At 33.3% G+C, this 24,967-nt stretch overlaps 2 protein-coding genes across 6 annotated transcripts in view; one reads left to right on the top strand and one right to left on the bottom strand.

Annotated features, from left to right (window-relative positions):
• hpca (hippocalcin) overlaps positions 1-24,967 on the top strand; it is an 802,589-nt gene that overhangs the window by 272,838 nt on the left and 504,784 nt on the right. The gene's annotated exons all lie outside the window — the stretch shown is intronic.
• atxn1a (ataxin 1a) overlaps positions 1-24,967 on the bottom strand; it is a 214,394-nt gene that overhangs the window by 15,607 nt on the left and 173,820 nt on the right. For 2 of the 5 annotated variants that reach the window (XM_073930870.1, XM_068215141.2), the window contains exon 4: positions 22,058-22,166. The exons of 2 other annotated variants lie outside the window; for them this stretch is intronic. The gene's annotated coding sequence lies outside the window, so the exon portion shown is untranslated. Of the gene's footprint in view, positions 1-1,330; positions 1,638-22,057; positions 22,167-24,967 lie in introns of those variants that run through there. One more of the 5 variants, XM_005159620.6, reaches the window with a different exon arrangement.

The raw sequence follows: 24,967 nt of genomic DNA, 5'->3' as shown, positions 1-24,967 counted from the left end.
TAATAATGACTCCTTACATTTAAATAGCGCTTTTCTGGACACTTAAAGTGATTTACACATTAGGGGGAATCTCCTCATCTACCACCATTGTGTAGAATCCACCTGGATGATGTGATGGCAGTCATATTGCACCAGACCGCATGCCACACATTAGCTGATTGATGGAGTGGAGACAGAGTGAAGAAGTCAATTATGGTATCGGTATCGTTAGGAGGCTATGATGGACAGAGACCAGTAGGCAAATTTGGCCAGGATGCCGGGGTTCAACACCTACTCTTTCTCCTAGGACATCCTGAGATTTTTCACAACCACAGAGAGTCGTGACCTCGGTTTGATGTCTCATCTAAAATATGGCGCTCACTGAGCAGGAGAAAGTCCCATTCACCATACTGGGGCGTTAGGAGCTACCCAGACTGCAGGTTGAGTGCCCCCTGCTGGCCTCACTAACACCACTTCATTAAAATCTGGCAGCTAATTTTACAGTTAATAACAAAGATATTACTTAATATTTTATGTATTTAATAACATGTTCAAACTATTAGTAATACATTTATTACAGTATTTATTAATCTTTATTAATGTTAATGTTGTTTAAGTTAAATAACGTTAGTTCGTGTGAACTTACTGTGCATTAACTAATGTTACCAAGCACAAATTTGGATATTAATAATGCATTATTTAATGCTGAATTATGATTAACAAGATAATTGATACTAGTTGATGTTAGTAAACACATTAACTAACATTAATAATTTAATTAAACCATTATTTTAAAGTAATTATAAGTTATTAATGTTGAAGTATAAAGTCAAAAAAGGCTATGTATTTTGCAAACTTGACAAAACAAAACCTGTTCAAAGGAAAGCTGCCGAAACAGCCTGTAGATATTGCTGGGAACCAAGCTACAACAACAACAACAACAACAAAAGTAATAACAATAAATTATGCATAATAACACGCAACTGACTGTAAACTTAACCCTCATTCTGATCTGTTGTAAATTAATATTACTCCGTAGAATTATTTATAGTGATACTCTAACAAGAATATAAAGCCTAACCTAATTTTATTAACTTTTATCCAAAAAACTGCAAGCAAATTTCACTATTAATTAGAATTAAAAATGCTAAGTAACCTTAAACTAGACTTAAAAATTTAAAGGAAATGCTATAACTTTTTATTTACAACTTAAAAAATATAATTCAACAAAGCAGAATCCTTACAAATGAAAGCTGCAGATATGCCCTTCAGGTACAGTTCGAAAACACTCTGCAACCGAAACCAAACAGACACACTCACGAACTCAGCAGTAGAAGTGTGTTAAGCTTACCGTACTAAGAGGCCGTCCAAGTCTCTCCCTTATTCCCTCAGGACTCAAACAGATACAAAGAGAGCCCCCCTCACCCTCCTCCACCTGTACAGAGGTACAGCAGTGTGACCCGTGCGTAACGGTGGCCCTTCTGCCTCTAAGTCATGGTTGTAGTGAGGCTCTGCCCCCTGCCCCGCCGGGCCCCGTGTGTCACACAGGCAGCCTGAGCTCGGAGCTCTGCCTGCAGCTCCCAAATGTGCGTTATGCAAGGCCTTGTCGACAGCCAGATCTCCCTCCCTCTCTCTCTCTCTCTCTCTCACTCACTCGCTCGCCCGCTTACTCGGCTCCGCCCACACCTCACCTCACTGCGCACCAGCAACTTCATCAGGTATTCATTCAAAAAAGACACATGCCAGCTGGCAGAGCGCCCAGACTACACTGCTGGAGAAAGAGAGAGAGAATGAAAGAGAGAGAGAGAAAGAGGAGGGTGAGGGAACCAGAGTACGAGGGAAATGGAGAGAGGGAGGGAGGGAGGAGGAGGGTTGTAAAAAGAGAGCGGTGAAGATTAAACCAGAGAGCGATGGAGAGAGATATAAGGCTGCTGCTACTACTACAGGCATGTTTATGTTCCAGAGCTTGATTGGTACTAAAACGAACAGATTTTTTTTGTGTGTTCTTTTGTTGATAGAAGACCACATCAAAAGACCTTTTTCATAAATCACAAACATATGAACTATTATAAAACTATGTGTTATGACTAAATTAAAGCATTAATTATTGTATGAATATTCATTAATATGGATATTGCTAACATTGTAGTTTACGTACTAATTCCAACTGTTAACTACTGGCTTATTATTATTATTATTATTATTATTATTATTATTATTAATGTTAATGTTAATATTAATAATAAAAACAATAACAACAACAACAATAAATAATAACAACAATAATAATATTAACAACAACAACAACAACAACAACAACAACAACAACAACAACAACAACAACAACAACAACACTATTAATAATAATAATAAGATATAGGCTGCTTATTATTATGAACTTATTTTACATCCCTTTTCCTAACCAATACCTAAACCAAACTACTACCTAAATAACTATTAATAAGCTGCTACCCAGCAAACATTGGCCGGACTGCAACGTCCTCTCCCGAGCCAAAATTAGTCGTGGGTGGATGGCACAAATGCACATGTCCTAAAATGCATTAATATACACTTGTATACATTTGTACATGTCTATATTTACATGTGTTTACAATTTTATGTACATGTAGTTCAATATATACCCTGTCCTGATTAGGTCTACAAGTGACGTCCTTTACATTCATAGTCAATCATTACTCTTGCTGAAATTATAAAATATATAAAAGTATTGCACTTACATCTGGGTATATACAGCAGAAATGAATAATATACGTGCCCCAAGTGGGTTTTAAGAGGTTGTGGACAGACTTTAGGCATCTCAAGACCCATTAAAAACGCATGTTTTTATGAAATAATTAGTATTTAGCTAACAGTCTTAGGTAATAATTGTTAATGCCACTAAATTGTACCTTAATTAAAGTTAATTAATTAAAGTGTGACCTGAAAATTAATATTATATAAATAATTTATTTAATATACATTACTGTTCAAAGGAAGTTTTTTGGGATCATTTATGCTCATCAAGCTTGCATGTTTTTTTTTACAATCACAGTAATACTGTGAAAAACTCATATAATTTTATGTTGTCTTTTTTTATTTGAATATGCAAATTATTCCTGTGAAAGACAAAGCTGATTTTTCTTAATAATTACTCTAGTTTTCAGTGTCAAAGGGTACTAAAATTACATGGTAATATGTTGATTTTCAATAATGCTAAGAAAACTACATTGTTGTCATGTAAACATGACCTCAGAAACCAAATGTGTTAGTTCTTCAGAATTTTTAGTCAAGCATATTGTCCACAAAAATAAAATAAATATCGTAAATACTTGAATATAGACAATAAAAGCCAAAGATATCTTCTGCTTTAATGCTTTAATAACATCTTCACCACAATCCATCTAATAAATAAAAAAACAATTCAAAAATATGCAAATCCAATTCATAAATTAAAAAAATGATTCAGAAATTTGCAAATCCAATTCATAATTTCAAAAAATGATTCAAAAACACGCAAATCCAATTAATAACTTCAAAAAATAATTTAAAAATACGCCTCCAATTCATAAATGTAAAAAAAGATCAAATACTTAAATCCAATTTACAAACTCAAAAACCTTTACAAAATATACAAATGCTAATTATAAATTAAAAAAATTCAAAAATATCCTATTATAATTTGTAAACTCAACGATACAATACTCAAATTACTTCATAAATTCAAAACACAATTTAAAAATACGCAAATCCAACTTGCAAATTCCAAAAAGATTAAAAACACACAAATCCAATTGATAAATGTAAAAAACAATTAAAAATTATGCAAATCCAATTCATAAATTAAAAAAAAATGATTCAGAAATTTGCAAATCCAATTCATAATTTAAAAAAATGATTCAAAAACACACACATCCAATTAATAACTTTAAAAAATAATTCAAAAATACGCCTCCAATTCATGAATGTAAAAAAATAAAAAATACTTAAATCCAATTTATAAACTCAAAAACCATTACAAAAATATGCAAATGCTAATTATAAATGTAAAAAAATTCAAAAATATGCTATTATAATTTGTAAACTCAACTATACAATACTCAAATTACTTCATAAATTCAAAACACAATTTAAAAATACGCAAATCCAACTTGTAAATTCCAAAAAGATTAAAAACACACAAATCCAATTAATAAATGTAAAAAACAATTAAAAAATATGCAAATCCAATTTGTAAATTCCAAAAAAATTTAATAACTACGCAAATTCGATTCTTAATTCAAAACATGATTCTCAAATACACAATTCCAATTATTTTGGTGAAAATATTTATGTTAGTGACTTGTGAATTCATGAATTGTGCGTTTACAGATATACGAATTGGCAATGTGAACTGTTCTGTGCATGTTTGAATTACATATTTTAAATGTATTATTTTTGAGACAGATCTGGCTCCATTTAAATGTGATATGCTCATGTACTCACTACAGTAGATGACAACAGATTGTTTATACAGTAGAAGTTTCTTTTCTAAAAGTCCTGAAAGAGCTGAAGACATCAGACAAACTACTCAGACGAGTAAATACAGTAAGCCCTCTGCCTTACATGACTCCCACACACAGCACTAATCATTTGAGCAGAAGAGCACACACAAACACAGACCCACACACACACACATTTCCCCAGAGAGCCACGGCGTTCCCAGGATTAGCAGCTCGTTTTAGGTGAGCTCAATGAAAGCACAAGGACACTGTGATGCTAATCCTGTACAGTGACATCTCTTCTAATCGTAAGACTCTGAACCTCTGTGTTTCTGCACCATTTAAGATTTAAACGGCATTAATACTACAGAGAATGTTATCTGTGGTACTGATGTAGTTCTGTAAAGACTCCAGCAGGTGCTGCTACAGACAGCAACGTCTCAGATTCACAGCTGAAGGCTGCAGAGTTTGTTTAGCTGACCTAGTTAGCTAAGCAGTTTTGATAAATATATATTCTGCTCATTGGTTGTGAGGATGGTGCAGTAAGGGTGGACAACACAAATGCTGCCCACATACAAGAAAAGCGAGTTATTGTGGTTAATGCAATCTAAAGACATATAAATCTGCAGTTTGATATAAAAACTAAATATTTAGTGTATTAAAGAGACAGTTCATCAAGAAAAAACAAAACAAAAAAACTGCTCAATGAAAGTTTTTTCTTCTGTTGAGAACAAAAGAAGATATAATAAAAAAATTTAGTAACATTGTTACATTATACGGATGTCAATGGTTTCAGGTTTCCTACATTTATCAATATATTTTCTATTGTACTCAAACTGGCATTAGGGGTGAGTAAACAATTACAGAACTGCAGTGATGGAAAGAGTACTGAAAAATCATACTTAAGTAAAAGTACCATTACTTGCCTAAAAACGAAGTGCAAGTAGAGTAAAAGTAAGTATCTGTTGTAAATATTAATCAAAGTATGAGTAAAAAGTAGCCCTTTCAAAAGTACTGAAGAGTAGGGAGTATTGCTGATGCATTTACATGTAATTTGTGGATGTTTGCAAACGTAACATTCTGTAGTGCATTTTGTTATTGCCCAGCAGGCATCATAAGACGTTAATAATAGGTTAGATTTAGGTTGTGATGGCAGGTTACTAAAATGCAATGTCTAGCCTGCATCTAAAGACAATTTTATTTTGATGTCCAATAACGACGTCAAATGAAGTTGATATTTGGTTGATTTTAGGTTTTGTTGGAAAGTGACCAAAATCCAACATTGAGCCAACATCTTAAACCAACAACATATTAACGTCAAATACTAACATTTATTCATCAGGTATGGCAATCAAAATCCAACGTCTGATAGACGTCATAGTGATAACGTCCACACCACGACAAGCTGTAACATCATTACACGTTGATATCTGGTTTAATTTAGGTTGGACACCGATGTCAGCCTGACGTTGGGTTCTGACGTCAACCTGATTTTCATTACCAAACAAAATGCCACATGCCTGCTGGGTGTTTAAGGCCACACTGAAAAATAATATATTCAAAGTAGATTCCTTGGATTTACTAAAATTTTTTTACGTTAAGTGGTTGTAAACAATTTAATTGGGTTGAATTTAAACAAACAAATTAAGTTGAACATTATTTAATTTAATTTGTTTGTTTAAATTCAACAAAAATAAATTGTGTGCAACAATTCTGCATGCAACACTTTTTTCAGTGCATTTTGTTCATCATACAGTAAACATCCGTCATCTTCTCATCAGTGACATGCATCTAAACAAGGGGTCACCAAACTTCCTAGAGGGCCGGTGTCCAGCAGATTTTAGCTCCAACCCGAATCAAACACACCTGAACAAGCTAATCAAGGTCTAGGTATACTTGAAACACCCAGGCAGGTGTGTTGAGGCAAGTTGGAGCTAAACCCTGCAGGGACACTGGCCCTCCTGGACCGAGATTGGTGACCCCTGATCTAAACAGTCTCTGGGTCAATGCGTGTAAAAATTTCGCACACCTTCTTGGACACTTTTAATGCTTCTAAGAGGTTTGCTGCAATTATAAATCACCCATGTCTTAAGGTAGTTCATTATGCCACAATTTATCTTCTATGTGCGATTTGATTGGACAGGAATCACTGGACTGATTTTTATAATCCCCATAGACAAGAAAAAATAAAGTAGTGACTGCAGGATGAAGGAAAGCAGTGGAGTAAAAGTACCAATACGGCACTAAACACTTAAGGGAAAGTAAAAGTACACATTTTTAAAACTACTGTACTTAGTAAATGATAATCTCTGAGAAAAACTACTCGATCACAGTAATTTCTGTATTTGTAATTTGTTACTTTACATCACTGCAGAATTGTCATTTTTGGGCAAACTATCCCTTTAATTTCATTTTCCTTTTAACTTGAAATTACAAAAATTGCAAAATGGCAAACTTTCTAACAAGCAGCTTACAGTATGTCATGCTAAAACTTGTGTCAATGGATATTACCGATTAGTACCTTTCACTACTTTAAGTTAGTGGTGTTTTAGGACACACTTTCATTCTGTGAACATGCATTTCTAATAGCTTGACTGCAAATGCTGATATATTGAACAGCACCAACACAGAAAGGATTGCAATTGATGTAAAAATGTAGATTATAAACTTATGAACTGCTTGATTTATGGTGAAAAATGATGACCATATAGGAAGGTTTTGAGAGCTATTCTAAAACAAAAATAAAAAATAACTGATGCATAATGTGAAGGTCTTTATCTTATAATTTATGCTAAATAATAAAAAAAAATGAAATGAGTGAAATGGTGTAGAAAGGCTGTTTCCAGTAGTTTGTGATGTTGTTTATTATTTCAGAGTACAATTTGACAGTAGTATAAAGTTTAAGCAAGCTTGGTCATTAAACTGATCTGTGCACTCTCAGCTCAGACACATCCGCTCTTCTTTTTAAGCATATTTACTACTGGGGTTGTGTGAGCTATGACCCATTTCAGGAGCAGCCAAATTGTAAAATCAATCACAGCTTTACAAATCTTTCTTTAGAAGACGACGGCTACTTTCAGTGACCTTTATATCTTGTGGTCATGGCGCGATATGTTCCACAGTGAGGAATTGATTCAAGGACCAGCAACTGGAATCAATTCCAAAAAAAATAAAAATAAATAAATAAAAAAACAGCAACACGTAAAATAAAACATTACATTTAGTGAGGAAAAACAAGAAAATATTTGTCAACTATTTTAGTATTCATCATTAACATTTGAGCTGCACAATATACAGTTTCTGCATTAATATCACAATATGTGCATCCGCAATAGTCGCATCGCAGGATCTGCAATGTTGAACCGTTATTATAAGTGACCAGAAGCTATATTTGAACACACTGCAAGTAAAACTTTTTGTTGTAAATATTATTCAAAGTATGAGTAAAAAATAGACCTTTCAAAAGTACTCAAGAGCAGTGAGTAGTGAGTATTACGCTGTAAAAATTGGATGCATTTACATGTAATTTGTGGATGTTTGCAAACGTAACATTCTGTAGTGCATTTAGTTATTGCCCAGCACACACAACGTCATAAGATGTTGTTATTAGGTTAAATTTAGGCTTTGATGTCAGGTGACCAATATTAAAGTCTAGCCAGCGTCTGGGGACAACGTTATTTTGATGTCCAATAATGACGTCAAATGACGTTAATATTTTGTTGATTTTAGGTTGTGTTAGAAAGTGACCAAAATCCAATGTCGATTTTTAAACCAACATCATTTTAACATTAAATACTGACATTTATTCATCAGGTATGGAAACCAAAATCCAGCATGTGATAGATGTCATAGTGGTAACGTCCACACAATGTCAAGCTGTAACATCATTATACGTTTATATTTGGTTGATTTTAGGTTGTAATTTTGGACATTGACGTCAGCCTGGTGCTGAGTTTTAAGGTCAACCCGATTTTCATTTCCAAACAAATTGCAACGTCCCCACAATGTTGGGGTACAACTTCAATCTGACATCATGTTGACGTCTTGTGCCTGCTGGGTGTTTTGGGCCATTTTGGTTTTCATACAGTAAACATCCGTCATATTTTCATCATTGATATGCATCTAAAAAGTGTCTGGGTCATTGCGTTTAATGATTTTGGACATCTTCTTGGACACTTTTAATGCTTCCAAACAGTTTTCTGCAATAATAAATCGCCTATGTCTTGAGGTAGTTCATTATCATGTGATTTACCTCATTACTACTATGTGTGATTCAACTGGACAGGAATCTCAGGGCTGATTTTTCTAATAGAAAAGAAAAAATAAAGTAGTAACTGCAGATTAAAGGAAAGTAGTGGAGTAAAAGTACCAATACTGCACTAAAGATGTACTCAAGGGAAAGTACATTTTAACACTACTTAGTAAATTACAAATCCTCGAAAAAACAACTGAATCACAGTAATTTGAGTATTTGTAATTTGTTACTTTACTTCATTAGTCATTGAAACATTTACCCACAAACTTACCAAAACGTTTATTATTTATGTGATTTTAGGGTCTGTGACTGAGAATTGTTTAAAAGTCAGTAAAAAAAATTTTTTGAAAAAAAAATGATGTTTTAACTTTAAGGAAGATTAATTGTGTGTGTGAAAACTATACAGTGCTAGTTCATTATTAAATTTGTGTATCTGAATATTGCTAGATGTCCAGAAAATCATTAAGCACAGTACATTTTATTTGTTGCATTATTACTATATTTATCAACGTTTGTGATTGGTTTATTATATTTTATGCAGACACTCTCCCTTATAAAGTCATCCCAATTGATCTAAAATGTTGAATTCTTTCCAAATAGACCTCTTTATATCATCTGGTGAAATTTTATATATATAAAATATTGCAATATACAGTGGGGGAAATAGGTATTTAACACGTCATATTTTTTCTCAGAAAACATCATTCTAAAGGTGCTGTTGACTTGAAATTTTCACCAGATGTTGATAACAACCAAAGAAACCGATATACGAAAAGAAAACAAATCTAACTAGTTTACAAATTAAGTTATGTGTAATAAAAAGGTAAAAAGTATTGAGCACATAAAGTGTTGAAATGGAGGTGTAAAAAGGCAGTGAAAGCCCAGAAAGCAGCTGAAACCTCTCAAAATTTATTTAGCAAGCCTCTGCCCTTCGTCATTGTAAATGAATATAAGCTGCTTCAGTCCGACATCCACATTACCAGGATGATGAAGATGAAACCAGGGTGGACATTTCAGCAAGACAATAACCCAAAACACAGCCAAGGAAACTCTCAGATGGATTCAGAGAAAGAAAATCAAGTTGTAGAATGGCCCAGCCAATCACCTGACTTAAAACCAATAGAGAATACAAAATAAAGATCAGACTTGATGGAGGAGGCCCACAGAACCAAGAATTTTACACTCTGTTAAAGTCTGTGAAAAGAAATCACACCTGAGCAATTCATAAGACTTTACTCTCCATATGAGGCATCTTTAAACTGCCATCGCCAAAAAAAAATACGAAAACTGAAACACTACTCTGCTTCCCCAAATTATAATAGTTATTTTTGATTGCTTAATGATGCTATTGTAGTATACTGCTCCATTACTGCCATCTGAATACATCCTCAAAATACAGACGAACATAGAAGTGAACTTTGTGAGTGATGCTGGCCTCTGTTCTGTGTGCTCGGGCTCCATGTGGGCCTGCGATGAGTCAATTTAACGCATGGCTGATTGTGTCCCTATGGGCCACGTTATGGAAAGTATGAGGCAGTCAGAGGTTGTCAGTGCTTTGAGCTCAGCTTTGGTCATTACTGCAAGTCAATCCCAAGCGCAGCACATGACGGGCACGCAAGGAGTTCCCCTTGTTAGGCAAGCTGTTTACAGAGCCGCAGTCAACAAAAACAAGCAGCGCGGGAAGGTTTGTCTGTGGCCATGGCTACAAATTAGCTGTGCTCTCCATTCCTGGGCCTTCAGGGTAATTCAATTAGTTTTCGTGTGTTTACTCTGAAGCGCGTGCAGTCACCTGAGAGAGTAGTAAATGGACAGGGAAATGGAGATACAGACAGATATTATAAGCAACAAAGCTAGATGAAAGAGACGATGATGATTCGAAACAGAAACGGTGAGTTAACTGTCGGATTAAAAAGCTCTCATTCTGGAAGACTGAACTAAACTGATAACAAAATGTTCCTCCAAACAGTTCAGCCAAAAATTAAAATGTTTCACTCTTTGTTTTTGTTTTGTTTCAAACCTTTTTGAGTTTCTGTGAAACACAAAAGTAGATCTTTTGAAAAATGTGGAAAACATTTGACCATTGACTTCCATGGTATTTGTTTTTCCTACAATGGAAGTCAATGGTTTTTCAGCTTTTTTCAGCAGAATATATTCTTTGGTGTTTAACAGTTGATGAAAACCATTACTGTTTGGAACGACCTGAAGGTGAGTAAATAGTAAGTCATTTTGAACTTTTGGGTGAACTTTCATTTTAGTGATACCAAATTTAGCCATCATTTATTCACCCTTCACTTCATCCAAAGTTAATAAGTTCTTTTCTACCGTTGAACAAAAAAGAAGATACTTTAAAGAATGTTTCAAAATTAATTTGCACAGTATTTTCCCCAGTTATGGATGTCAGTGTCTATAGATGTCCAACATTGTTCAAAATATCTACTTAATTTATTTTTTTTAAAACCATATGGAACCACGTAAGGGTGAGTACATCGTCACCAAGCGGCAACATTGCGCTCTCCCTCGTGAAGCCAACACGGAATGAACTGAAACTGCAATTCATCGACTCGCCTTTAAGGGCTGGCACCAGAAACTCCAGATGTTCATTGACTGCAATACTAAATTGGCCATTTTTACAGCTAATGTTTAGAGCCTGGTACAAAAGATGGTTATGGTGTATATATCTAATACTACCCTTCATGACTACTGTGAGGGGGTGAAATTTTTTATAACTTATCAATTTCATTTATATTAAGTCTGCATAATTAAAGGCATAGTCACTTGAGTGACAGCTAAGTTTCGCTGGTCGCCATCACGTCACCTCAGCTGATTCCGACTGATTAGCCACTGAACTCAGCATATTTACCTTTTTAATTTTTATGTGGCTTTACACAGTCAATTGCCTTTTGGGATTATTTCCTACAATCATCAGATAATACAGCATGCTATGTGCACTTAATTGTGCCCACAAACCATTCAAGTTGCCTCCATTTCCCAGGTGACTGAAATTATATACTTATATACCATCTCTATAAATGTATTTGTTTTATTTAAGATCGTTTAGAATTTTCTTTAGAACTTGCACTCCAGAATCTGACAGACTGATTAGCTGTAGACTCTAGAACAGCCATCTGAAACGTTGTCATACAGTTTCATGCCTGGATTTCAAAAAAAGCCTTGCATTTACTAATACAGACCATATTTGAAGCATTCAAAAGTACTTTGCGTTTTCCACCTGAAGCAAAACATCACAAAAACAATGTTTAGTGGCTCAATGTATTACAACAGTGTTTTTAAAAGATCAAACATAATTTATTGATATAGTACACAACCAATCACATGTGGTCAGAGCACAAACAAGTCGCAGGTAATAAAGAGTTAAGCGTTTCTCCCAAAGACAAACGAATTTAAGCAAAATGCTGGCAGGCATCTGTAGCTCCGCTCACGCCCCGCCTCTTTGTACATTTTTGGTTACCCGCGATTGGTGCAATGACGTGCGAACAAAATGACGACGGTTCGCCACGTCCATTTGTAGCTTCATTTGTGATGTTCAGATACCGATAGGTGACGTCATGTATACTACATCCATATTTTTTACAGTCTATGATTATAACTAAATGTTTAATTCTTAGGTAATTATGCCTTTAAATCATTCACTGCACAAAATGGATCTACTCTTTACAGTTAAGAGCATCATCCTCCTCCTCCTCTCTACCACTTGCAGTCATTAAATCACAGAGAAACCTGACAACATAAAGATTTTAGTAACCATTTAAGATGTAGAATCAAGATTGCAATTTTAATACCCCGGAATGCTGTCACACAAGTCCTATATAGAGTTAAAACACACCACTGCTTGAGAAAAAGCTCTTAAAAACTGTGAAACTGAAATGTCTAGCAACTGACAACCAATCATAAAGAAGCACAGCTAGCCTCATTAATTATGCAAGAGCGTTGCACAGTTGCAGAAAAGCTCACTTCCTGTTTTCGTTTTAGCATCTGATGGAAGTTGAAGACAATAGTGCTGACAAACTGGAGAGTACAGAATTATACAATATACACAAAACAACCAGAGAGTTTGTGTGCAGCATTTGTCATATTAACATTATATTAAAGAAAACAATAACTCCACTCTTTGTAATGTTGGCCACACTTAACAATCTGGTTGCATTGGCTTATACTGTATTATTATTACTAACATGAACTAAGATAAAAATACTAAAAAATTATTTTTTTTTACTAAAAATACACAAAAGTATCTTGATGACTTCTGGGAGTCCTGCAAGAACGCTTTCTTTGCCATTCCAGATGAGTTTATTATTAAGTTATTTAAGTCACTGCAGAGATGTATGGATGCAATCCTCCAACCTCATATACAATATAAATTTTTTTATCACTGCACCATGATTTTATATTTTATACTGTCTGACCTTACTGTCCTAATTAAATAATTAAAAAAACAAGGCATGATCATATTTTATTTTAGTAAAATAAGCATGATCTAGAGATCTTTGCCTTTCATTTAAGCCACTTCTGATTATTATTTGTATAAGTTATTATTTGGTGATCCTAAAACCTGGATAGGCGACAAGACTTTTGTCAGGTAGTGTATATTATTATAATACTATATAATTATTATTTTCAAGTGTAAGAACTTTTGAAGTAGTCAATATAGACTGCAACCCCATCTGGTTTTGCATTCACCAACTATGTTAATGACGCGAGCATGGTGGAAGCTCAGACCATCGCGGGCACATCTATTTTAAACTCTCTTTTATTATATTACTTGGAAAGTCGAGTTAAAATCATATCCAAGTATAATTATCACTCGTGTTTTATACTTGACACATGCTGCTAATCACAGTACACATAAATAAAAATATACCGCAATCCGCACACACATCAAGTCGTTCATATGCATGATTCTTTAAATAGTTACATTCGCCTAACACATAAAATGACAGATATCACACTGAATGCTAAGGTGTGAATGACAAGAATGTGTTACAAGTCCTGTTCGTCCCTTTGTCAGCGCGATGATTTAAAGGTGATACATTGTGCCCCTTGTCATAACATGTTAAATAAGTTTCAGCCCAAAATACCAATCAGATCATTTATTATAACTTGTCAAATTTGCAAGTTTGGTTGTGAGCAACAAAACACCCTCTATGTATGTGTTCCTTTAAATGCAAATGTGCAGCTACTTTTTAAAAGAGGGCGGAGCCTTTACCTGCAATCCCCTTTTTAAAGGGATAGTTCACTCTAAAATTAAAATGTACTCACCTTTTACATGTTTTAAAGTTTTTTCTTTATTCTGTTGATATTTCGAAGAAAGCTGAAAAGCTGTAACCAGCAGCGTTGGGAGTAACCCGTTATAAGCAATGTGCGATATGTACTAATATTACTTTCCCAAAGTAACGAGTAAACTAACGCATTACTTTTATAAATGAGTAATATTCATTTATTCTTTTTCTTCTCGGCTTAGTCCCTTTATTAATCAGGGGTCGCCACAGTGGAATGAACCGCAAACTTATCCAGCAAGTTTTTACGAGGGCATGTCCTTCCAGCCACAACTCATCTCTGGGAAACATCCACACACACATTCACACACACACACACACACACACACACACACTCATACACTACGAACAATTTAGCCTACCCAGTTCACCTGTACCACATGTCTTTGGACTGTAGGGGAAACTGGAGCACTCAGAGGAAATCCACGCGAACGCAGGGAGAACATGCAAACTCCACACAGAAACGCCAACTGAGCCGAGGCTCGAAGCAGCTACTCAGCGACCTTCTTGCTGTGAGGCGACAGCACTACCTACTGCGCCACTGCTTCAAATAAGTAATATTATTTGAGGTATTTTTTAAAAAATGTAACGCAAGTTCCAAAAATGACCTTAGTCAGCTTGGATCAAACATTCAATAAGAGGACATGCTGCAAGGAAACAGACAGTCGGCTCGCACTCCTCATCATCATCATCATCATCAGGTCTCTTTTTTTCACAGTAGATGAGTCAGTGTACTGTTCTAGTAACTGAATAACTCAGGATATTGGTTTATTTCGAGTCAAAGGGGGTATCCGGTGTGTTATAACTGAAGAGACAATCCGTTTCACTACAACTCCATTCAATATAATGAACAAATTCGACCGGTTCACTTAGAAGATCCGGATAAAACAAACGGTTCATTCGCGAATCGCCCGTCATCACTACAAACAGTCAGAAACAGAAACAATAGCAGGCCCGGAGACTTACATTTTTACAATCGATTCTGGTTTTTTTTAACTCATCGAAGAAACGAAGTGGATTGTCGTTAAGTGTAGATTATGTGTAAGTAAAACTCTTCACAACTGCAAGAAACACAACATCGAAAATACTAAAAAAAATGGATGCAAGCACTACACCCATTTCCCACCTCCAGCTAAACACAAAATGATTAGCATCAGTCCACTTCCTCCTGGTAAATGTAAATTATTCACAATTAATTTGACTAAACAAAGAATATATGCTATTTGCTTTTATTGTTGAGGAGATCCAGCCTTTGTCTACTGTAGAAGCGACGTCTTGTAATATAGTAAGATTTTTATCTTTGGAAAAATGATTAACACATTTGTTAAGACGACGGGAATCAATTTATTCAATGTATAAAGCTCAAAGATTTATTTTGAGTTGGGGATGTTTTTTTATTATCTTACTGTTCATTTTGTTATTAAACATTTTCAAGGTTTAAAATTAGTTTTTTCCTTAATAGAAATTATTTAATGTTAGTTCTCTTAATTCTCTTTATTGCAATCTTTATCTCGATGGACAGTGAATTTACTAAACTAATAACACAAAACATACAAAAGTAGCAAACACATTAGTTTACATGCTTTCCTTAATCTGTATATACAGCATGAACTGTAGCTCTGGGCTCAGAAAGTTCTCAAAATATAATTTTATCCTACATTTTTTTAAAGGAAAATGAAGGTGTAGGTTATATAGGTGGTTGTTAAATGCAGATCTTCCCTATAAAAAAGGTGAAAAAACATCTGCAAGTACTGAAAGAGATCGAACCTCAGCCAGGTAAGGAAAAGTAACACAAAAGTAACTCAAAAGTAATATAGCACATTACTTTCTATAAAAAGTAATGCAATTAGTTACTTTTTTGTGGAGTAACTTAATATTTTAATGCACTACTTTCAAAAGTATCTTTCCCTAACACTGGTAACCATTGACTTCCATAGTAGAGAAAAAAACAACAACAAATACTATGGATGTCAGTGGTTACAGGTTTCCAGCTTTCAACAAAATAGCTTATTTTGTGTTTAACAGATGAAATAAGCTCATTAAAAAGTAAAGTATGAGTAAACAATGTCAGTTGTAATATAATAATATACCATAATATAGTAATATTGACCTTAAAATGGTTAAAAAATAAGTTTATTCTAGCCAAAATAAAAAAAATCAGATTTTATCAAGAAGAAAAAAAAATACATAGGAATTACTGTGAAAAATTCTTTGCTCTGTTAAACATCATTTGGGAAATATTTGAAAAATTCACATGAGGGCTGAGGGCTGTATTTTAGAAAAGTAGCTTTCCACATGTCCCCTTTAAAATCCACTCCTAGTAAAGCTCACAGGAAAGCTTTGCACCATTCAGAAGAATGTAACCACCCTCTCATCTCCAGATGTGTCCTTTTACACGCACGCACACTGAATGGCTTCAGACTGATATGCAGGGCTGAATGGCTTTGATCGCACCTGCATGAGGGAGAATGGCTGTGACTCCCTCTGACTGTCTGTGCTCAGCTGTGGTTTCCCTCACTCTGCTTCTGTGAGGGATAAACTCTAGAGATGAGTCGCCACGGAGACACATGAAGAGCTCAATACATATGCATATTACACACACTTCTGCAAACCCACGCATACATGTGTGCATTAAGGAGACTCAACATTCACACGCAGTTTTAAAAGGAATGGCTTAATAAAGAAAAGTTCATTCTGAGATAATCCGTTTATAACCAGTGATATAAATCTGTGGGAGATATTTTGAAGAATGTCCTGGCTGCGCTTTTACATACACTAATAGTTAATAGCGTTTTTTTTTTTTTTTAAATAAAAATTTGTTTTTTTAAAATAATGTACACCAGCTATATTGTCATAACATAGCATATTTTAAAAATAAGCTTTCTATTGATGTATGTTTTTGTTAGGATATAGGACATTATTTGGCCAATATACAAATATTTGAAATTGTGAAATTTGGAGGAAAAAAGTTAAATACTGAGAAAACTATCTTTAAAGTTGCTCAAATAAAGAGTTTAGAAATGCATATTACTAATCATGAATTGAGTTTTTATATATTTACAGTAGTAAATATTCAATATTCATTCACAGGACATTTTTACTTAATTCCGTAATGATTTTTGAAATAAAAGACAAAAATATCAATTTTGACTTAATGTATTTTTGGCTATTGCGTTGATGACAGAGCAATAAATGACATTTTTCTGTATAACATATCTTAAGTAAATCTATTATGTTTTAAATCAAACCACAACACCCAAAACCTAATAAAAATAATTTAAAAATCTAATCAAACACCAATTCACACATTCCACAACTTCAACTTCTAAAGCTTCTTCTTCTTCCCAGATATCATAAAATTGAACTGAAAAACTGAACTGAACTAAAAATGAAATATAGAATTTTTTATGATTACTGTTCATTAGTGAACATTATTGTTCATTGTTGCTATATAGCATTTTCTTATATAATTAATGATACAAGATTTTTTTAAAAATGTTGTAATATAGCATTCTGAATGCTTAAAATAATGTCATTACTACTTTTGATTATATATTACAAGCAACATGTTTTTATTATAATTAGATTAATTATTAATATGCATATTATTATTATAATTATTATTCATAAATATACTTATTGATGACTGTAAAAAACAGTTGAACTTAAAATATACTTTGTTAATTATATTATATTTTTTATGATTATTATTCATTATTATGGTATTTTTACTCTGTTTATTATATCATTTAATTATTTCTTATATTATTATTAAATAATAGAATATATATTTTTAAATGTTGTAATGAGGCAATCTGAATGCTTAAAATATTGTAATTTTTGCTTTTAGCTATTATGAGGGGCATTTTGTGATTATAATTAGATTTCTTATAATTAGATCTATTATTAATAATGCATTATTATTATAATTATGATTATTATTTATACACATTATTAATGATTGTACAAATAAAAACAATTTAACATAAAATATACTTCAATTAATATATAATAATTTATTGTGATGATTATTCATTATTATGATGATTTTGTTCATTATGTTTCATATATATTAACTTATTTCTTATATAATTATTTAATAATAAAATATATTTGATTACTTTTAGCTATTATGTTGGGCATGTTATGATAATATATTATAAGCAACATGTTTTTATTAAAATTAGATATACAGTTGAAGTCAGAGTTATTAGCCCCCCTGAATTATTAGTGCCCCTGTTTATTTTTCCCCCAATTTCTGTTTAATAGAGGGAAGATTGTTTCAGCACATTTCTAAGCAGAATAGTTTTAATAACTCATTTCTAATAACTGATTTATTTTATCTTTGCCATGATGACAGCAAATAATATTTTACTAGATATTTTTAAAGACACTTCTATACAGCTTAAAAAGACATTTAAAGGCTTAACTAGGTTAATTAGGTTAACTAGGCAGGTTAGGGTAATTAGGCAAGTTATTCTATATCAATGGTTTGTTCTGTAGACTGTCGGAAAAAAATAGCTTAAAGGAGCTAATAATTTTGTCCCAAAAATGCTTTTTTTAAAAATTAAAAAATGCTTTTATTCTTGCCGAAATAAAACAAATAAGACTTTCTCCAAAAGAAAAAATATTACCAGACATACTGTGAAAATTTCCTTGCTCTGTTAAAAAAATTTGGAAAAAAAAATCTAAAGGGGGCTAATAATTCTGACTTCAACTGTATAATCATTATAATTATTATTTTTATTATTATTATTAATTATATACACATTTATGATTGTAAAAAATCAGAAAAAAACTGAACATAAAATATACTTCATTAAATATATTATAGTTTATTATGATTATCATTCAGTTTTATGATAATTTCATTAATTATATTTCATATATAATTTACTTATCTCTTATAAATAAATAAATACATAAATAAATACATAAATAAATAAATAAATACATTAATTAATTAATTAAATAATGTACACCAAATATACAGTTATAATAGAGCATATTATTAAAATAAGCTTTCCATTGATGTCAACTATCAACTATTTGAAACTGTGGAATCTGAGGATCAAAAAGGTACTATAAAATATTGAGAAAATGATCTTTACAGTTGTGAACTTTACATAGTTAATTTTTATACAGTTATATATATATATATATATTTTTTTTTATAGATTTTTACATTTATTTACAACAGTAAACATGCAATATTTCTTCATGGGACATCTTTACTTAATATTGTCATGATTTTTGGCATGAAATAAAAATGTTTTTTGGCTGTTGCATTGCATTTTTAGTGTAACATGCCGTTGATAAGTTTCAAATCAAACCCCTTTACCCAAAACCTAAGACAGGTTTAGGGTAAAAAAAAAAAACGTAATAAACATTAAAGAATCAAATCGAACACAAATTCACACATTTCACAACTTCACACTTCTAAAGCTTCTTCGATATCTCCATTTTTCACAGTTCAAAAACACCTCTAAGATTTCACAAAATTTAGAGAATAAATTACACTTTATTGTGTGTGTGTGTGTGTGTGTGTGTGTGTGTGTGTGTGTGTGTGCGTGTGCGTATGTGTGTGTATTCACCCAGCTATTTAATAAAATTTCACATCATTAAAGTTTTTTTTTTTCTGTATCTTGATCAACTAAATGCAGTCTTGATAAACACATGTTCCATGACCATACATAAAAAGTAAAATAATTTAATAAGAAAAGTTCAGTTTTTAAGGTCTAAAAATCAATGAAAGTGACCGGTCTTGAGCCAAAAAGATTTGAATGGCTGCCTCTGCTCGTATATGTGAAGAAAGGTTAATAATACTTGCCAGTATCTCTTTTTGTCCATCATGTTTATAATAACGCAGCACATTCTCCCTCACCTGTACCACCGTCATCAGTCTCTAAGCACTACAAACCCAACAATGACTAATTAGCTGGGTGAATAGACAGATTGGCACAGAGAGAGCAGCGCCACAGTTGTACCCAGCATGCCCAGCAGCATTACAGAGCGCAGCATTAACCCCATACTGAGCCCTGAGGAGAGAGAAATGGCTGCAGATTAACTTTATGTGCTTTTAAGTGAAGCGCCTGCAGCAAAACCTGATGGCCGAGTGCTGAAAGGACACCAGAGACGCAATATTTTAGGCAGCCAGATTGCAGTTTGTGTGCTAGAGTGGGTTGTGTGCTATTCAGAGATGAATGGAGAAGGTCTTATTTTATCACAATTCAGTGTATACACACGTCAAACATACAACATGATATTTTCAAAAACATGAGTTTAATTTAAAGACTTTAAGACATTGTTAAGACCATTATAAATACAATTTTAGACTCATAACCGGCTAACAACTAAGGGATTTTTCAAATGTCCCAGATGGAAAAGATTTTATTTGCCCTATCAAAATTATTGTTGTAATTAAGAGCATTTAATAATGCAATAATAAAATAATAATAATAAAAAAACAAAATAATTTAAATATTGTGTGGAAACTTGTACTTGTATTCATTAATCTACGCACAACAATCTGTCCAGGTCGGTATCTTCAGCAATAAATACATGAAGCACTTTTAAACAAATGTTATTGTAAGCAAAAAAATAAAACCAATATTATAAATCGAGTTAAAAATTACTTTTTTAAATAAAAAGTTTAAAGTTTTAGTGAGATGGATTGTTGATGATTGTATGCGTTGCGGTCAAATTGGATATCTATACATGAACAAAGGAAAATGAAGACCTATTTAAAAAATATTTAAGATCTACAACATAATATTTCAGTAAATTTAAGACTTTTTAAAGCCTACAATTTTGATTTTGAGATTTAGGACATTTTAAGACCCTGTGGAAATTCTGATTCTATATATATATATATTCTTTAAATATAACATTGTTTTGAGAGACTTAATAAAAAATAGTTTACCATTTTGTTGGAAATAACGACTGTTCTTTTAAACTTTTTATTTTTCTTCATTAATCATAATAAGAAACACCAAAATTTGAGCAACAAATCAGAATATTAGAAGTATTTGTGAAAATTGTGCGACATTCAAAACTGGAGTTATAATGCTGCAGTTTTTAGTTGTTTCAAAATGGAATTGCAAAATTTTTAAATAGAAAAAGTCTTTTAAAATGCAATTGTATGACCTTTTTTTAAAACTTTATATTCAATAAAATAAATGCAGCCTTGGTAATAAATAATACAACAAAAAAATCAATAAATCTATTTAGCTTACCAAATGTACAGTTGTAGTCAGAAATATTAGCCCCCCTTTTTTATTGTTATTTTTTAAATGTTTCCCAAATGATGTTTAACAGAGCAAGGAACTTTTCACAGCATGTCTGATAATATTTTTTTCTCTAGGAGAAAGTCTTATTTGTTTTTAAACACCATTTTAAGGTCAAAATTATTAGCTCCTTTAAGAAATATTTTTTTTCTCTCAATAGTCTACAGGACAAACCATCATTATTACCCTGACCTGCCAAGTTAACCTAATTAACCTAGTTACACCTTTAAATGTCACTTTAACCTGTATTAAGTGTCTTGAAAAATATCTAGTCAAATATTATTTTTTTTCATCATGGCAAAGATAAAATAAATCAGTTATTGAAACTTTTATGTTTAGAAATGTGTTGAAAAAATCTTCTCTCCGTTAAAGAGAAATTGTGGAAAAAATTAATGGGGGCTAATAATTCAGGGGGGCTAATAATTCTGACTTCAACTGTACAAATCTACTGATGTCAAATTACACAAAAAATATGTGAGAAAGAAAATCACGATACATTTGCTATAGATAGAATTAACAAAAAAAAACATATTTTGAAAGCCATTATTTATCTACAAAACTGATTATTTTCAACTTAAAACCCATTACCTAAAGCACATACACAGGCTCATTGTAGATACATACCCCAGTCTAAATTTCTGAACAGCGCAAATTATGTAGCCAGAGGTATATGTAGCTGCATTTTGTCTTTAAAATGAACGCTACAGGGAGGTATGACACTGCTGACGGCTTCTGTTCCTTTAGTGCTACCAGCTGACCGTTTACCTCTGTGTGGACGGCTTTTCTGATGTTACCAGTTTGCCCAGTGGCTCGTGGAGTATATAGGCGGACTCGGGATGCAGAGTGGAGTTGACCACGATGACAGGGTTTGAGTCTGGTGAAGAACAGTTCCAGAAACCAGGTCAAACAAAAGCAAAAAAATATAAATAAAATAAATAAGCAAGAGGCAGAAATGGTGAAATCATGCAGCCGAGACAGCTTCTCATTTTCTAGACTGCTTTTGAAAACACTCGGTTGGGTTTAGGGTAGGTGGGTCAATCGGACAGTCAGTCAGTCAGCTGAAGTGTGTATTTTGCACTCTGATGGATTTATGTGAGAAGAGCACACGCTAGAGAAATTTGAGATCATCAAAAAGTGTACATAGGGGCCTCTGGCAGATTTGCAAAGACAAAAACTGCAAGCAGATTTCAGTTACGTATTTCGCTGTCCCCAGAAATATAGACCTGAGTACAGATCTGCAACAAGCCTGGGGTTGAGTATATTTCTCCCCCTGTCATTCCAATTCAATGTAAACTTCAGTTAAACTCAATTGTGATTTCTCACTATTGGTGCCATGTTTCTCTGGTAAGTGTAGTACTGTGTGAGGGGGAGCGAGAGAGAGAAAGTGACATGAAACTGTAGCCGAATAGAAACTCAGTCTGGCTCTCTTCAAGCTCTTGCAGTGCCAAGTCTGAGTGTGTAACTATAAATGAGAGTGAGGGTGGTCTGCGAGGTCAGTGAACAAAAATATCCACATACCTTTACCTAGCTTTTATAGGCTGATACTGTTTATATAAAGCTAATTATAATTACTACAGACTAAACCCTCACCCAAATGCTGCAATGAAGCTCAATCTTTTGGTATGCAGGTTGAAGTGAGAAACCCTGAGATGTGCTTTTTGAATATTACTTTCTATGTACAGTAACTGTTTATGAACGCAAAACGAAGTCCTTTTTTGGAACAAAATCAATTGTACAAATCATCTAATTGACAATAAGGATACATATAGTGTCTCATAATTTAAGAGAAATCCTCATGAAAGCCCTGTAGCGACCAAACCTTTATCAACAGAAAGAATCCACTTTTATTTGATGAGAAGCATATTTTGTGGATAGAAAATGCAATGAAGGTCATTTTAACTGTTTTGTCATTTAAAACTTTATGTTTCTGATCAAATCGATGAAAGACCAAACCCAAAGTTTGTTAGGAAGTCAGTAAAGGTGGAGGTGAAGTTTCAAGGTTTGGTTATTGGTTTTTGCAGCAGATGTTGAGCATATATCAGAATATCAGAAGCCCTGTCAGCAACATGTGGTTCCTACTTTGCATTCATCACACAAACAGTCAGCAATTTTAAAGCTGAAAACACTGAAATAATAAAATGGCAGCCCAGATTCCTGAACTTAACCTGATTGAGAATTAAACATTGAAAGAAATCCACTATAGTCCGCTGGATAAGGAATTCTCACCAGTGTATCAGATATTAACAGAGGTGTTTCGTTTCTACCACTCATTGCAAGCAGTCAATCAACCCCTGGACTATCTGACCAATCAGACAAGAGCCGGCTCTCAGAAATGAGCGGTTTAGAAAAAAACTAATATTTATTCATTCATTTATTTTCTTTTCAGCTTAGTCCCTTTAATAATTAGGGGTCGCCACAGTGGAATGACCCGCCAACTTATCCAGCATATGTTTTACACAGAGTATGCCCTTCCAGCTGCAACCCAGTACTGGGAAACATCCATACAGACTCATCCACATACATACACTACGGACAATTTAGTTTATTCATTTCACCTAAAGCGCATCTCTTTGGACTGTTGGGGAATCCAGAGCACCTGGAGGTTATTATTATTATTATTATTATTATTATTATTATTATTATTATTATTATTATAGGTTTGGTTATTGGTTTCTGGAGCAGATGTTGACCAAATATCAAAATATCAGAAGCTCTGTCAGCAACATGTGGTTCTTTTCCTGCGTTCATCACACAAACAGTCAGCAATTTTAAAGCTGAAAACACTGAAATAATGAAATGGCAGCCCGGAGTCCTGATCTAAACCTGATTGAAAATCAAACATTGAAAGTTTAAAATGGTAAAAAAAAAAATCCACTACAGTCAGCTGGATGAAGAGTAGATGAAGAGTTCTCATCACTGTATCAGGTGTTTAAATGGGTGTTTTGTTTCTACCACTCACTGCAAGCCGTCAAACAATCCCTGTACTATCTGACCAATCAGAGAAAAGCAGGCTCTCAGAAATGAGCAGTTTAGAAAGAACAAATGTTTAAATGAAGCAATAGAATGGTTTGAAACTCTTTGGACATGATTAAGAAAAATAAAGTGCTTTTGTTTTACCTTGGATACATGTAAATGAACTGTAGCAGACCTCCAAAACAAAACAAAAAAGGGAACAAAATTACATAATAGGAGGACTTTAAAGGGATTTACTCTCCCCAAAAATGGTTCCAATCTTTTACAAGTTTCTTCATTCTCTTGAATTTACATTTATAGTAGAAAAACACTATGGAAGTCAATGGTTACTGGCAGGTTTCTTCAGAATATGTTCTTTTGTGTTTGAAGAGTGAGTAAATGTTATGACAGATTTTTCAGTTTTGGGTGAACTATCCCTTTAACAGCAGATGTAAACATGTCATAGTAACACACGTACCTGCACTCTATTATAAAGGCTAAACTTCCTCCTTATTGTTTTCCCTGATGAATCACTTCTATGATGACTGTATTAACAAGCGTGTCCGAGTCGAGGTGACATTGACGGTGCTTTGTGTATCAATACTAGCACCAAATGACCTCTAAACCAAAGTCACAGAACTGAAAAGCTCTCCTCTCTTCAGCCAAAACTTTAACTGCATTCAAAAAGAGCTGCTTAAAAGCACATAACTGCAGACGCGCAGC

Source organism: Danio rerio, chromosome 19 (genome assembly GCF_049306965.1).
Source record: "Danio rerio strain Tuebingen ecotype United States chromosome 19, GRCz12tu, whole genome shotgun sequence".
Classification (NCBI taxonomy): Eukaryota; Metazoa; Chordata; class Actinopteri; order Cypriniformes; family Danionidae; genus Danio; species Danio rerio.
This window is presented reverse-complemented; position numbering and strand designations above follow the sequence as displayed.